The sequence below is a fragment of the Pinus tabuliformis genome, chromosome 3_1 (genome assembly GCF_031772625.1).
Source record: "Pinus tabuliformis cultivar Carrire ecotype Pingquan chromosome 3_1, CPIR1, whole genome shotgun sequence".
In the NCBI taxonomy this organism is placed as follows: domain Eukaryota; kingdom Viridiplantae; phylum Streptophyta; class Pinopsida; order Pinales; family Pinaceae; genus Pinus; species Pinus tabuliformis.
In genome coordinates this window covers 32,803,480-32,820,139 of record NC_142301.1, presented here as the reverse complement: position 1 = coordinate 32,820,139, position 16,660 = coordinate 32,803,480, and the positions used below count along the sequence as shown (strand labels likewise).

Genomic DNA, 16,660 nt, shown 5'->3' with positions numbered 1-16,660 from the left:
GCTTTGTTGATTTCATAAAAGTGTTTGACTCGGTTCCTAGGGATAAGCTTTGGCACAGAATGTAGGAACTTGGGGTTCCTAAACATTTGAGATCAGCTGTGCATAGGCTGTATGAAGAGGTGAAGGTCAAAATTAAAACTTTAGCAGGCATTTCTGAAAGTTTTAGAAGTGATATTGGGGTCAAGCAAGGTTGCCCACTGTCTGCTACCCTTTTTGGTTTATATACCGACAAGCTTGAGGAGTGGTTAAATTCGTAAAGGGGTGAGGGTATCTATTTGGGCAAGTTTGTTCTAATACTTTTTTGTATGCATATGACCTTATTCTGATTGCTAAATCGGCTTTTGGTTTGCAAGATCACTTACTATCCCTTGAGCATTTTTGTAGAAGTGTGGGGATGCGAGTCAATATCAGCAAAACAAAAGTAGTGGTCTTCTCTAAGAAAAGAAAATATAACCAGCATAAATTCTACCTTGAAGCCAACATTCTGGAAGAAGTTGCGGATTACAAATACCTCAGAATTGACTTCAACAAAAATCTAAGTTGGAATGGTTGTAGAAAGAAAAGAACTTTGGGGGGTTGGAAAGCATTTTATGTTTTTCAAAATAGGTGTAGAGAGGCAGAGTTATGGGACTGAAAAACCAATCAAACTCTTTTTGCGCTACTAGTGATTCCAGTAATTCTCTATGGTTGTGAACTATGGGCCAGCAGTGCATCCGACATGCAGTGGAAACAAATTGAGAAAATTCAGAAGCGTTTGATTAAAAACAAATTTAAGATTAAAAGTGCAGTTCCTTATGATGTGAAACAAACACTGCTCCTATTGAAGCAATTGCTATGGTGCAAGTCATAAGGTATTTAAAAAAAATTGAACAAATGGAAGACGGTAGATGGCCTAAGATTGTTTTTAATGATGGATTGTGCAAGAGCAAAAAACCTTGGATGCAACAAAATAACAAATGGTTTAGTAAATGGAGTATTTGCTTGAACGCGTGTCCCATAAACAACAAAGAGATACAATCTTTTGTTATGGAAAAGTTCCACAAGCGTACTTGGGATAGGGAGCTAGGAAAAGGTCAGTATCTCTTGGAGAGCCAAAATTCTTATTGCTTAGTTAAGAACTAATTCTCATCAACTCTGTTGTGAAACAGGGCGCTGGAAAAGGCCAAAGGAAGTGTGGGAGGAAAGAGTATGCATTTTTTGTTCTTCCAGAAAAGTGGAAACAGAAAAACATTTCATTTAGAATGTGAGGCCTTCAAAGACAACATAGAAAGTTATGCAGAGGGCCAAATGCATCAAACAGACGAAGAAACAATCTGTGCCATAAGCTATCTTTAACCTCATAGATGTTAAAATAATTTTTTCCTTCTTTCTTCCTTCCTTTCTTATAATAGAAGAGAAATAATTTGCTATGAAATGTGAAAGTAAAATATTAGCTCCTCCTACGACCGATGGGCTTCTAATCGTCACATCGCGAGCTACTCGGTGGGGGGTTCTTGCTGACAATACGAAATTGTTTAAGCGAGGAGAAGCAGAAGCTATTCATCTGATGGTGCCAACGTAGAAATAGGATTCAGGTCAAGGTGGAAACCTCAAGCACCACTTACCGCAGTATTATCAAGGTATGAGATCTCCATCAAGAGCCTTTTTAAAAATTTTAACTCCAGTTTTAACGCAATGTTGCTGCTACCCTAAGAAAAAATACTTATTATGTTATGGCATCAACATTGTTAGGACAAACTGAATTTTGCTCGGATGTTTTGCGCCTGGTATTTTTAGTATTAGTTTCATGCATTGCCAATTATCGTGCATTTCATTAATTCTAGTTTCACTTGTTCTGGGGCATGCGGAACACACAATCAATCAATCACATTAAACATTATTATTATTATTATTGGTGGTTGAAGATTGCATTTTCACTTAAAACGAAGTGTTTAAGAACAAGTTTAAATGCAAACATACATCTTGAAACAGAGACAATGGAAAAAATGACCTTATGTATAGAGGGTTTTGCATACATGTATTATTTTAAAATAACATACTTCCTCTTAGCACGTTCAGCGGGAATATACTTTCCCAATTCGGGGAACGTTACAGTGAAGTGTAACCGGTTTAAAACAAGGAATATAAGATCATTTTTTTTTTTTCACATGGTGAATTGGTAACTGTCAGTTGTCACTATAACACCAAGAGTACATTCAACTACCTGCAAGTCGATATACTAAGATCCTATGATTTTAGCAAAGCGAGACTCTTGTGCCGCCAAGGCGGGGGTGGGGAATCTGAGCTGCCACCACAGCAGGTCATGTACTCAATAAGATTTGCACTGCGGTATTTTGAGCTTCGCCCAAAAAAACTTACCATCAAACCACACATCACTGTACTAAAATCATTTTATTATTGTTCAATGGATGCCTGATTAGTAGGGCAGTGGGTGTCAAAAGAAATACACCGAGGAAGTGTAAAATGGTAAATCAGTTCCTATCACTAATTTAAAAAAAAAAAGGGAAAGCTGAAGAGATTAAAAATGATAACCAAAAATAATACAGAATAAAAAGCCATGTTAAAGATAAATATGCCGATGTGAAAACAGAACAGCAAAGGTTACACGTCCCCATCTAAGAAAAGGGAATAAGGAGCATCTCATGATACGTCAGAGCTAGAAGAAGAATGAGAGGAGGAAGACGAAGATGATGCTCCAACGGAGTCATTGGTCAAAGAGGTGGGGCAATAACATTGTTGGATAATTGTTTCCAGAGAGAGACCCGGACTAAAGGGGTTGGGATGTGTGATTCTAGGTGAAAGCTGACCATCATTGTGAATCTCCTAACTCTCTAGGTTGTTGAGAAGAATTTGGTGATGGAGCTTTGAGTACTGGAGATGATGGAGCAGTGAGTAGCTGAATTGTGTAGTGGGCAGAACTTCCTTGAGAACTTGGTGGGACAAGTTTTGCTAGCACTAGGTCTAGAAGAAGTATGTGGTCTCACTGGTTTGAAAGCTGATTTCTCAATAGAAGAAGTATGTGGTCTCACTGGTTTGAAAGCTGATTTCTCAAGAGACTGTGTGTGTCGGCCATGATCATCTATTGCTGAGATTGAGGGAAAGAAGGTAGTGATTGGCTTAACGTGGTTTGCCTTGGGTGGACCTTGTAAAACTTGCCTTCTGTATATTAGTACTTGCCTCAAGAAAACAATTAGACACCCCTGGTTTGAGTATTGGAAGAAGGTGGCGAGGGATCCTCTTAGACTCCCTTTAAAGACAATGGAACCTTCTCCTATTCTCACAATATACAAAGTAATAGAAGATAAATTGCTCCTCTGAATTCCTGTCCTATAGGTGACAAGATTAACGAAGCCTATTTGATCTTAAGACATAAAACATGGTGATTTATCTTAATCTGGAGTTTGTGTGAACAAAATATTTCAGCTGGATGAAATGTTCAAATTAGAGAGTTATCTCAGGAACAACGTCCTTTGGGAGAATCAACACCATCACCATCTTGAGGGAACCATGTAGAAGCAAAAGCAATCTACTTTGAGGAGCAAAGATCTAGGAAAGTGTATTGTTCTTGTCCCGAAGCTGAGTCACCTGGTGCTCATATACTATGGAGAAAGGAAGCCAATTTGAAGAATAGTCTCAAGGCGCATAAGATGAACACCAGACTCGATCTTAATGATATCTTATGGATTTATATGTTTACAATGAATGATGTGTTGCAACATACATGATTGGATTGTCTCAAGTTTGGCTTAGTCAAGTGAAAGAAGGCTAGGTTCCTAGTTTGTAGAGCCAAACAATACTATGGGATTGATAAGGTGTAATATAGCAAAAATACCTTGAATATGTACCCAAAAGCACTGCTTGTCAAGCATAGAAATGGATCTATAATCTTTATTGCACCTGGGTAAGAAAGCCTCTTTTGAACTGAACATCAAACCTATGAACTGTCTCCCAAGTATGTATATGATTGTTGATGTTTGTAGCTCGGGCAGGTACTTCTACATAGGCCTAAGTGTCTATGAATGCAAAAGTTGCCCAAAGCCTCCTTAGGATGCTTGCTCAAGTATTGAGTAAGTTGCTATTGTAACTTAGGCTAAGTCTAACTTAGGGAAAACACATAATTGATTATGTTGGCTATTTAGCCAAATAAACTTAGGAAAAGTAAAGTATTTACTTTAGTGATCATGTTTTAATCTCAATCATTGATCTCAAGTGAGGCGAGATCTAATCTTGGCTATCCATCACTTTGGAGATTAGGGTTAGGGATTTAGCTTAATAAGAAGTTATAAAAGGAAGGCTAAGGAGAGGAGAAAGATGCACCATAAAACGACACAAGCCATTGACAAAGAGATATTCTTAAGTGAGGTGTGAGATACCCAAGTGTGTCGGGTTTGAGGAATGTGTAGGGGTTCAACATTGGAGATCCAGGTCCAAGTAGATCAAGGACAAATCTAGGGCCTGTTGCCTCAAAATTTAGCGAGTGACCTTTTATTTATATGAAGTCTAACTCATCTAATTTTAGCCTAAGAAGCCCCTAAACAAGTTTGACAATGAGTAAACATAAATAATCCTTGGGTTACAAGCCAACCCACTAGCTCAATGTGAGCCGCAAGCCTCCAAATGATGATGTCATGCCCTCTTTGGGCTTTAAATGCCATGCAGTGGTGAGTATAAGGTTGAAGGTGTATCCATGTGTCACAATCATCCATCATTTGAGGAATATTCCTCAAATCCAACCTCAAAGCAGCATTGAAGGTGCCAAGTCCCACTGGGTATCACCATGTCATCTTCATGGGTCTCTTATGGTCAATGCAATGCCTCTTCTCTCCAACGTCAGGGCTCCATTAGGTGCAACAAGCTCTCCCTAGTCATCCCGTGAAAGACCATCCTCATCTAGTTTCTGAATCATGGTCTACCTGTTAGGTAGTGTAAAGGCCAGCCTGGGGGCATGTTGGGTCCAGTGGTGCATCAGCTGCCCAAGTCATTGTAATGCCCAATGCTTTGATGTAAGTGGGAAACACTACATTTTCCAATTCATCAACCTCTCTTAAAGCCCTGGATACCTGTGGAGTGGGTGCCCTTAAGGCCTGGGTTGCTGTGGACCATCTAACAAAACCAACTTAAACTCTAGAGAAAGCAACCATTCATTAGAGACTAAGTGTTGATTTTTGGTAGCATTAAATGTACTCTAAGTCTCAAAATTTGCAAGGAGGCTAGGACACATATATTCCAGAATACCCATAAATCATTTTGGGAAATTCCACCGGAGACATTTTTATTAAAATAATTAATTATTTTTAATGGATGCTTAAGTCTAAACTTAGGAAATTAAAATAATTAAAAGGTATTAATAAAACTGGGTGTGGATCTTCTAGAAAAAGACGGAGATCGAGTCAATATGATCTGAACCGTTGATTAGAATTAATCTGGGCCGTTGGTTACTCAACGAGAAGATTATAAGGACTTCGATGGACATTTGGAAAACACATCGAGTGTGATCAAAAGATTGATTTCTCAAGAGAGTAGCATAAAGCAACTAGAGAGATCATCAAGGAGATTCTTGCAGTGAGGGGCAGGGATAGTTTTCCGGAGGAAGTTTTTTGATCCGGAGAGTGCAAGGCAGAGAGGATAGAGAGTAGTCCGGAGAGGCAACACAGAGCTTCAAAGGGAGTCCATATTTTCGCCAGGGAACAGTCGGGATCTAGTGCCGGAGCTAGGGTGTGAGACCGGGAGGCTAGAGGGCCAAAGTTTCCAGCTAGCAAGAGATCAAGAGGAGGTGCATCGCAGTCCCAACAACAGTGACGCAGTAATTGTGTAGGTGTGACGCAATGTTGCGCAAAGACAACATAGAGGCTCATCTCCAATGCAGATCAGTGCCGTATTTTCCAGTGACAGGGTGAGATCATCTCACTATCTTTTGTCCAGTTAGATCTATGTATAGGATTGCCAGTTTGGGCATTCAAAGATTTGTATTCAGAAACTACTGCATAATAATACAAACCCTCAGCTGCTGCACTGATTTTCCCACACTGGGTTTTTCCAGGGACATTTGTCAAAAACCAACTGTGTCAATTGTTGATTTCTGGTAGCATCGGATGTGTTCTAAGTCTCAAAATTTGTAGGGAGACTTAGACACATGCATTCTCCAATACCCAGAAGTCGTTTTGGGAAATTCCACCTGGAGACAATTTATTAAAATAATTAATTATTTTTAATGGGACCCTAAGTCTAAACTTAGGAAATTAAAATAATTAATGGGTATTAATCTAAATTGTGGGTGTAACTTCTAGAAGAAGACGAGGATCAAGCCAAAATGATCTAAGCCATTGATTAGAAGTTAATTTGGGCCGTTGGTTGTCCAACAGAAAGATATAAGAAGAGGCTTGAGGGGTACTTGGAGAACACACACAGAGAGAAGATTAGAAGTTCGATTTTTTGAAGCAGAGCAATTGCCAGAGAGATTTTTGATAGTGATCTTTTCCAGAGAGGGGCAGGGATAGTATCTGAAGGGAGATCTTTCTCGGTCGGAGAATACTCAATAGAGAAGAGAGAGAGAGATCCAGTAGAGGCAGCGCAAAGCCAGAGAGGCTGACACAAGGCCACGCAGAGGCAGCGCAGAAGCCTTGAGGGAGTCTGAAATTTGCTAGTGGGTTTGATTTTTGTAGCTAGTGTTAGGGTCCTATGATTCATAGGATCAAATGATGATTGGGTATTATATTTCAATTGATGGAATTGCAAATAATATTGTATTCTGCAAATTATTTCCAAGAAAAAAAAATAGAAAAAGTAAAGTTGCTTGCAAAATCAAATGCGCCATAGATTTGATTAATTTGGTTTAGATTAGTTAATTTGATTTGAAATAAATTAATCATGTGGTTAAATGTGATTAATTATTTGTAATGGCATATACTATTCATAAACGTTTCAAAGGTTTTAATAAAGTTGGAATGCGACAAATAAGTTTTGTTGGCATGTGATTATCAACTAAGCAAGAATCAACAGTTGAGATCCCCCCCGCCCGGATCAACAACAGGGGAGTGCTTTTGGGCCCCCTGAGCTCCATCCCACTTTACCCATGGGGGGTGGGGGGTCTGAAACGCTGTCACCCTCACCATGCTTTGCACCCCCCTTGCCTTTTCACTCATTGCGCCCCCCTCCCGCCGAAAACCACTCCTATCTCCCGCCAATATAAACTCCCGCTATTTCATCCTAACTGCCAGGTGGACCTCCCGTCCCCACCTCGCTCTTACGTCGTTCCCTTTCCCCCACTGCTTGTTCGACACCTCACACCGGCAGACCTCACTTCCTTTCCACCAACCATGTGCCTCCACTTCATCTCCCGCCTCCATGTCACCTCCCACTTCCACGCCATATATCCATTCCATCCCACTCCCGCCAAATCAATAGTGAATGTTGGCAAATTAAAGTCAGCACCGAGTTGGAAAAATAATCAATTAAAACTATGTTTTTTTCCTATATAACACAGTGATTTCGAGCATGAGTTTCAAACAAATAAGAATGAATTTCTCAAAACTGAAAGAGGTTTTTGTCCAGAATGGACCCATTTAAAAAAGCATGTCTCAGTTTTCTAACAACTATTATGGTTTAGGAGATTCACATGAATCTTTGAAGGCATATTTTCCAGAAATTTCTTGTTTTAAGTCATTGTTTTCAAATGTGGTTTCCAAACAGATGAAAATGAATTTTCAAAAACTGAAAGAGGTTTTTGTTGGTAACATCCTCCTCTACAAAAACCTCTCTCAGTTTTTGTACAACTGTCATGGGTTGAGATATTCAAAGGGATCACTGGACCCTATTTTTTAGAATTTCGTGAGGAAAAAGCTCATGGGTAGTTAGTGACTTGGATGCCACCTCATCAAATAAGACTTGCTATCAAATTCAAATTGCTGTTCCTTACCACTAGAAATCATCAAAGATAGTGCCAAGCAGATTCATTAGTTTTGAATGTCCTATATTTTAGTCCTATTTTTGTAAACAATTTTAAGATATTTGTAATAAATCTTGATATTTTGAATCAAGATATTTTGTGAAGAATTTGTATAAATACTTCATTACAGGATTCCTGTGTCATTTTTATTGGTGAAGTGCATCTCTCTTTGTCAATTTGTTTTCTTTTTATTCTAATATGTCATTCTAAAATCTGAATTATTCGAAGAAGATAAAGAACATAATTTGTTTGAATGTACACTCTATCTCTGGCTTAAGAATATTTTTTTATGTTTTCCACTGAAAATTAAAATCATAATTCTTAATTGCTATGTTTTTTAATTGGATTTCTAAATCTTTTCCTCTCCTTCACACCATAGATCTTATAGGGTCCAGTAAATTTTCCTAACTTGCCCTGTAAGTTTAGCCTGTAAACACTGTATTTGATCATCCCAAACCTGTGACTCCATTGGCCTAATGGCCTTCCTTTCCATTTTCAACCCAACAACACAAAAAACCCAAACCTGAACTTAATAGCTAGCCTAATACCTTCAGTCAAACAAAGCTAAATCATAAAGAGAGATCCCTCTCTGAAACTGGAAGGGCTAGATTCCCAGTTTCCAAAGTGGTTCTATGGTTACCTCTGTGATTTTTCCACAACCTCAAAAACTACGAAGTGATAATAGCTGGAAGCCGGGGTGTGAGACCGGGAGAGAAAAATTGAGAATTTCAGAGGCAAATCGATCAGCCGGGAGGGCTGACGCAGAGGCAGTGCAGAGGCAGCCAAGGGCTGGATCAACCAGGACTTCCAGTGATAATGTGACGTAATCTCACAAATCGCTCTGTCAGTGATATTCTCTGTAACTGGATTGCCAGGAAGGATCCAAAGATTGTATTTAGAAATTGCTACTGCATAATAATAAAACCATCAGAGTTGCTGCATCGGTCTTCCCACATTGGGTTTTTTTCGGGGACATTTGTTTAAAAATAACTGTGTTTCAGTTTCTTGTTTCCGCTTATAATTTAAATGGTGTAGACTACAGTGTATTAGTTTCAATATTTACTGTAGGAAATAGTAAGTAACTTGATTAAGAAATTAACAAGTAGGAGAAACTTAGTCAGTTGCTCCAGTAGAAATTTGGGCATCCAAATCTTCGCATCAATTGTGCGTGTGGTTATTTCTTCTTGCTCAATTCTTGTTTCCGCATATAATTTAATTAGTGAAGGCTGCAGTCTTATTTACTTAGATATTTACAGTGTAACACAATAAATAACTTGCATGAATTAACAAGTAGGAGAAGTAATATTAGTTTGTTGTAGTAGGGATTTGGGTCTCCAAATTTTCACATGGTATCAGAGGGGAGGTTAAGCAAGAGAGTAGACCAAAAGAGCCCAATGTCGAAGAGGAGGAGGGAGATCGAAGTGCTGTGTAGGCAGCAGATCGAATCCCAGAGGGATTGTGCAGTTTAGGTCAAGAGGGCAAAGATTCTCGAGGAAAATCTCTCTCTGAGTGAGTTGATAGAGAGGTAAGATTTCCAGTTCGTGATTTGTCAGTGGCATAGGGAGCAATGCAGCAGCAGATTCAGCGCAAAGTAGTCTTCAGGTTCAAAAAGGTAGTAGCTAAATCGCCAAAAGATACGAAGGTGCCCCCTGGCAGTTCTATGTACCACTTAGCCGCAATTCCAGTTAGGGTACGTTGAAATAATCTCAATCTGATTGAATCGTCTATCAGGGAGTTGGACGAACACCATAAGTGGAAAGTGGTTACATGGTCCCCCGGATCGTCACCAGTCTTCCCTTCAAATTTAGGTATATCTGAGGGAAGTTTGGTTGGGACCGGAGGCCAAACCGGGTTATACCTAATCGGATCATTAGTCAATTTAGAAAGATCTGGCAAGTTTAACGTTGCCAGGAAAGGTAGTCGCGGAGGACCCTGAGGATTCCACCTAGTGTGGGCAGAACTCCCAATGTTCTGAAAAGAATGGCCTAGATTTGTGAAGGCACCGAGTTGCCTAAAATAACTTGTAGGCCCAACTGAACCATAAGGAGCGCCTTGTGGTCTAGAAAGAACCGGATTTTGAAAAACTCCTGTTGAAAAATTTTCGTAGCCAGTAAAATTTCCCCTAGAGAGGTGTTAAAAGGAGCAAAGAGCCCTTGGTAAGGGTTCTATGCATTAGCATAGGGAGAAAAGTTCTGGAATGAATTGACAAAAGAATACGGCATATTCCCTTGTTGGCCAAAATAAAATTGATTCCCGGCTCCTAATCCACTAACTGCAGGGTTTGTCCAACCTTGAAATGGATTATAACTTTGACCTGAAGCGGAAAAAGGTATTGATCCCAAAGATGGGTTGGAATGTGGTATATGACCACCCTCGAACGGGAAACCCTGAAAAGAAGCTGATCCACTTTCCATGGAAGCCATGGACGTGGAGGCAGCCGATGGAACACTTAACGGGACCGAAGGAATCGCGCTGGTCGGCATTCCAAAAGGGAAAAAGCCAATGCCAGAGGCAACAGCTTGAGAACTTCCACTCGAAGATGGAATGGAAGTAGAACCAAATATAGCAGTGCTAGGAGTAACGAAAGGTATAGAAATTGTTCCTCCTCCTTGTATGAATACAGGAGTTTGCATACTCGTAGCACTTATCGTGGATGCCATGCTTCCAGCAGTGGTCATCAAAGGAAAAGATCGATATAAACCTGGGCTCGAAGGCCTGTTGGTCAGAGTCTCGACGTATAATAAAATGTCTGGATGATCGGGAGGAAGAGGAGAATTAGGAGTCAAAATAGACTCAGGGAGCTCCTCGACTTCAATAATGTCTTCTGACTGGAAGAGGACTTGAGAAAGAACTGGAGTGTTTCTCTCCAACTCTCTACTTGTACCAGGTCTATCTTGTGAATCAATAACTCCAACCAAAGGATCAATCTCCGATGCGCCTGCTGCCACCGATTGAAAACCACTGGCAGAATTGCTCCTACGCCTTTGAGGAGAAGGCTCAGGACTCATAGGTGAAAGCCCACGAAGTCTCCTAGACCGATGAGCCAGTCGATCAGCCACTTTGAATTATTTTTAAGAAATCTACTTAAAGACTCAAAAAAGTTGTAAAGCTAGGCCAACTAGGAGCAAAGAGCACTCTCTAAAAGTCCCTAAAGATATAGACAATCAAACTACTTTCAAGTATTTCCGCTTCGGGTGATTAGGACTAGACACCAAAATAGAAGAAAACCAAAATCAAGGGCCTTTCGAAAATAGTCTGGGGTAATTACGCCCCAGGCCTACTAGCGAAGGTATCAGAAGCAGTTATGCTGACCTCCAAACAACAACCTTTGTCGGTGCAAGCACCCAAGCTTCACAAGGGTACCCTCCAGAAGTACTGCTGAACGTGATGCAATGTTAGCCTCAGGTGCCATGGGATTCCCCTCCGCAGCCACCTATGCGATCCCTAGGAAAGGCAACTATGGATACCAACTCGTATCAAAAGCCGGGTGGAACAGTTGTGAGGCGAGATCCAACAAGTAGGAGAGGGGGTATCTCTCTTCCTTGTCTTCACTCTCCCTCGTGCTTAACTCCCAGTCATGGAGCTTTCTCGGTCTTTCTAACGATATTGGGTTTCACTCGTTATTCAATTTCTATGTTTGATAATTTGAGAGGCCTTGGAGAGTTAACTCTTCACTTACCTATTCTAAGGCCCTAATGAACCTAAACTTGCTGATGTTTGTTAATGACAAAAATAAAAATTTCTAGTTCATTTTATTAAATCGCTTGATTTTATAAAGCTGTTATTTAAGTCGGGGTGAATTTACCAGAGTGAAACTGATGATATTTTATGACACAAAGAAACCAATAGAAACCTAACTATATGCATGCAGTTATTTTTTTCGATGAAAAGTGATTTCTACTTGCCAACTTGGGTTCTACGGAAACTTATATAATCAAAATATTTTCCTTTTCTTTTCTGAAACACTCCACACACACTCAAAATCTAAAAAGACTAAGAATGCTTAAGATGCAAACTAACCTAATTCAAGTTTAAATGATGATGCAAGATCCTAAAAAACACTCATACTATAAGCAAAATGTGGTTCTTTATAGAGTCAATAAGCCAACTTGATAATGAAGGGGGCAAAAATTAAAACAAATCTCCCTCCAAAGCAAGCAAAACAAATTGCAAAAGATCCCAATTGCTTAACAACAACAAAACAAAAGAAACCGAAAACCAAAAGCTTGGAAAAAGAAAAGAAAGTTTTTGTGTTTTTCTTTTAAGGAAACGAAAGCAACTTTTGAGGTCACAAAAAGAACTACCAAATTCGAAAGACCAAGAAATAAGCACAAGGAGTTTTTAAATCTCGCAAGTCATAAAACTCATTAATAAATGAAACTTGAAACAAGAAAGACTACAAATTTGCACAAACTGATCCGAACAACAACAAAAGATTTAAGCAAATCGACAAAATCTCAAGAAAGAAACATTTTCAAAATTGCCAAAAAGGATTCTCAAAAAAGCACGAAAAGCAACAAGGCCAATCAAACAAGGAAAAGCAAAGCAAGGTAACTTGAAATCTGGGCTGCAAACAAAATCGAAATCAATTTCTTGTTCTGGAAAACTAGAACATCCAAGAACTTCAAACAAAAGCCTTGAACCCAAGACATAAACCACAAACTTGCTTAAGAAGCAATCCTTGGCCAACTAGGCTTTTCAGTGAGAAGGAGATTTTCAAAGAGAAAGCTTGCAAGAAAACTGAATTCTTTAGACAGTAGGTGACCATAAAACAACAGACATGACCAAGCAGTAGACCTATCTGGGGAAGAAGATTTGAAAAAACAAATCAAAAAATTGTATACGCTACTATGTAAAAACACAGAAGCGTGCACACTCGTTTCTAATACAAGAAACTCGCGTATACACGAGTCTGCTTGAGGAAACCTGCATGTATACGCGACTGTAACCCAAGAAAACAACGTATACAAAGCTCAATTAGGAAAAAAAAAATCAAGGCCTGATCCAGAAGATCAGACTTGATACTTGGGAAGCTAATGAGTCAAATAATACTGTAGAAGCAAGCAATCAAGAAAACAAACCCTGATTGAGAACAAACAACCCAAACCAAGAATAACAAGAATGTTATCCCCAGTGGAGTCACCAATTCTGTTGCGGGTGAGATCACCCTAGGGTCTTGGGTTGAAAACCCCAACAGAGCAGATGGCAAACAACAGCAAGAAATGCTCAGGCAAACAACCTAAATGCTTATTCTACTGAACTGTGCAGGAGTGTCCTTACCCAGAGGTCCTACATTTGGGTAGATCCCACAGGGTACAAACCCTCAACTTCTCCTGATGTCTTTGAAACCTGAAAATTATTCAAATGAAACATATACAACAGTAGAAACATAAAGGATGTTCATGATATTAACTTTAGATCATATAAATGAATAAACAATTACGCATCAAGGTAAGATTCATAAACAAATTACAATATAAATGAATGCATAAACACGTTTAATATTGGGAACAGGACGACATTTCTTTATTGGAGTAAGCTTCAAGTAAAGTGGAGAAATACGACCTAGAGTCTTTCTCTAGCTCCAAGCGGAACCGTTCTCTGGATCTGTCCTTTCCCGACCTCAACAATCTTCCTCCATCACCAACACAAGGATATCTCCAACAAGGAAACAAGAGTTTCCTGAAGGTTTGGGGAGTGCAGGAGGCACAAAGATTTCATCAGACTCGATCAGGGATAATCTCACTATAGTATCAATATCTCATATCTTCTCCCTTAAGGTCTTCCCATGGAGGTTTATTTATACTTCTCCAAATTAGTTTTGTTTTTTTTGTTTTTTGTTTTGTTTTTGTTTTTGTTTGTTTTTTTTTTGTTTTTTGGAAACAGTTAGGCCACGGGCTATAAGAGGTGAGTAACAAGTAAAACTCATGAACTCCGCCTGAAATTAAGAAAATTTATTTTTTTAAGTGTTTTAACACATGTACGCGGGTTGGGTATATACTGACCCGTGTGTACACACTTTTATCATAGGGCAAAGTAGCGTATAGGGAATAAAACATTGTTTTTTAGATTTTGGACCAAGTCTGGAAGGAAGGGTTGCCTTAGGCCATAATCAGAGCATCAGATCTACTAAGAGTGGCAAATGGTGCTATAACAAAGGGTCCAAATTTTATTGAAAAATACATATTCCCTTGGTGGAGGACCTTTAAAAATTTTCTTTTAAGACCCACGAATTTTTCCATTTGGATAATTTATTTTCCTAAGACAATTTAATTTGACCTGAATTAATTAATTTTTTTGCTTAAGATTTAATTTTATTTTGCCAAAAAAATTAATTAATTTACACGAGGGGATTTAATTATTTTTCCAACCCTCTAATACATGATATTTTTCATTTACAGGACTTAAAGAGGGAAGACACATTTGGCTTAGACTCTCAAGACACATAACCCATCTGCGACACAATATGATCTAGTAAAACAAGTGATTTGTAATAAAATAATTAAGCCAATTAGCTTAAATTATTCCAAAACCACTTTTACATCAAATTCGACTAAAACACTAGGACTCACCTAATAATTCAACAATAAATTTCACCCTGGATTTGGGGTTTAAGCTAGAGGGGAAAAAATCATCTGATTAGCCGTGTCGAAAAACACAGGCAATCAACGAGGTTAAAAGACCTCGTAGGATGGAATTCGTCATCAAATTATAAGCTTACCTAGGTTGTTACATAGACTCAAGGTTTACTAAGATCATTTACAATATATAACTTGCAAGATGGGATGACCATAACACATGGATTGCTGATATGTGATCCGATCCTTGTTGAAAAAAGCTGGTACTTTTGCTTCCCTGGAACTTTGAAAATCTGAGTGTAACAAGTTGCACCCTTGACCTTACTTTTGTGCGACTGAGAGGCTACAATCGCACCTGTAAGCTTGCTTCCATGCGATTGAGGCTTAGAGTAAGGGAAAAATCTCTCTTCTCAAATAATAACTTTGCTACAGATCAACAATGTTAGATATTTGTCTATTCATGTCCATAAATATTATTTCAACAGTAAATAATATACATATAATGTCAATGGTAATAGGAGTAAGGATCTTATGGAGAGATTCTCCCTCTGAATGGGAATCCACTTTAGTCATCTTTATTCAAGTCATCAACCTGTCTATAATATTGTCATGCATCAACAAATCTGTTAGATCATAAAGTCAGACTATATCACATATTCATCATGGTTATATCATGTTATCATCAGCTACTTCATCATGACATCAATCTGTCATCAAGGGTTAGTGTCAAATAGCTAATAGGAGTATACTTTAAGAATCATGATCACAACATTACTTCTTTGTCACATAACTCAATCCATCATGTCGGGGCATTCAGTTTTACCATATGCCATAATTACTAGACACATCAAAATATAACAATGGTAAACAAAAGATCCTAAATATCAATCTCATTGTTATGCTTCGATCATCATGGCTACCATGCTTTTTACAAACATTATCAAAAGTATCAAGTTACCTTCTATTAGAATCAAGGTGCTAGCCTTATTTATTATTATTATTATCATCTAATTTTAAGGTCACGACCAATCCAGACACTGCATTGGTGTATGAGACCCCCTTGTTTGTGGGACAAGGGACCCACCTTCGCATAGTGATTTCACTGCTAAGTCTACGAAAGCATACATACTCTACCCCCCTTTGGTTTTGAATCTGTAACCTCTTAGGAGGAAACATATGCTCTTAACCATTAAGCCCACGGAGGACGAGCTGTGCGTGCCACTGGGAGTGTCTTTCTAGTTGGAGTTGGTAAATTAAGGTGTTAGAGCGTCCTTTAGGTTGGAGCCAATAAACTAGGGCATTGGAGTGTCCTTCCAATTGGAGCTAGTAAATCTGGGAGTTGAAGCTTCCTTCAGTTTAGAGTCTCCTTAATTGATGTTGTAAAACTTGGAAGTTGGAGCTTCCTAATTGATGTAAATTGAAGACCTATATTAAGAAGTATTTGGTGGCTTTTCTCTCGGGTTTCCACCTAAAAATCTGTTGTCTATTGTCTCGATGTTGTGCATTTTTGAATGGTGTTATTATCTATTCATGTGATGTGATGATGACTTATGTTTTTATGCTAATTAATGCTCTGAAGATTAAAAGAGTTAACTAATTGAAGTGAAATATTGATTCACCCCCCTCATAGTTTTTCCAACAATTGGTATCAGAGATGGTTCCTTCAGTGATAGCCTATAAACTGGAAAGCAAATCTCAAAAGTGTAGAGATGGGAAAGTCAAAGAAGCACACATTCAAATGATCAAAGGAAGTCTTTGGTACTGCAACAATATCCAAACTTGAAGAAAATCAAGTTGGTCTTCCAGGTCTAGATTTTGATGAAGCCAAATATGAAATATGGGAATCTAGAATGAAAGTTTATTTGCAAGCTCAAATATATTATGTATGGCACTCTATTGTTTTTGGAGACACATTTACTGACGAATCTAGAAGGTACAATACAAAAGCCATGCATGTCATTCTTAGCGCTCTACCAGACCCTGTAAAAGCCAAAGTTGATCAATGCTCATCAGCTAAAGTCTTTGGAAGAAGGTCCATGATCTCTACTCAAAGAAGCATGCAGGTCAAGATGAAAATGATTATGATGATTGTGATTCAGATGGACTAGATAAAGAAGAAGAAGTAGTAGTAGGCTTG

At 38.7% G+C, this 16,660-nt stretch overlaps 1 protein-coding gene across 1 annotated transcript in view; it reads left to right on the top strand.

The window, feature by feature from the left end:
* Positions 1-1,408: 1,408 nt before the first annotated feature.
* The window catches only part of LOC149185620 (uncharacterized), a 157,579-nt gene continuing 142,327 nt past the window's right edge, over positions 1,409-16,660 (top strand). Inside the window, exon 1 of the mRNA XM_089409099.1 lies at positions 1,409-1,619. The gene's annotated coding sequence lies outside the window, so the exon portion shown is untranslated. The remainder of the gene's footprint in view (positions 1,620-16,660) is intronic.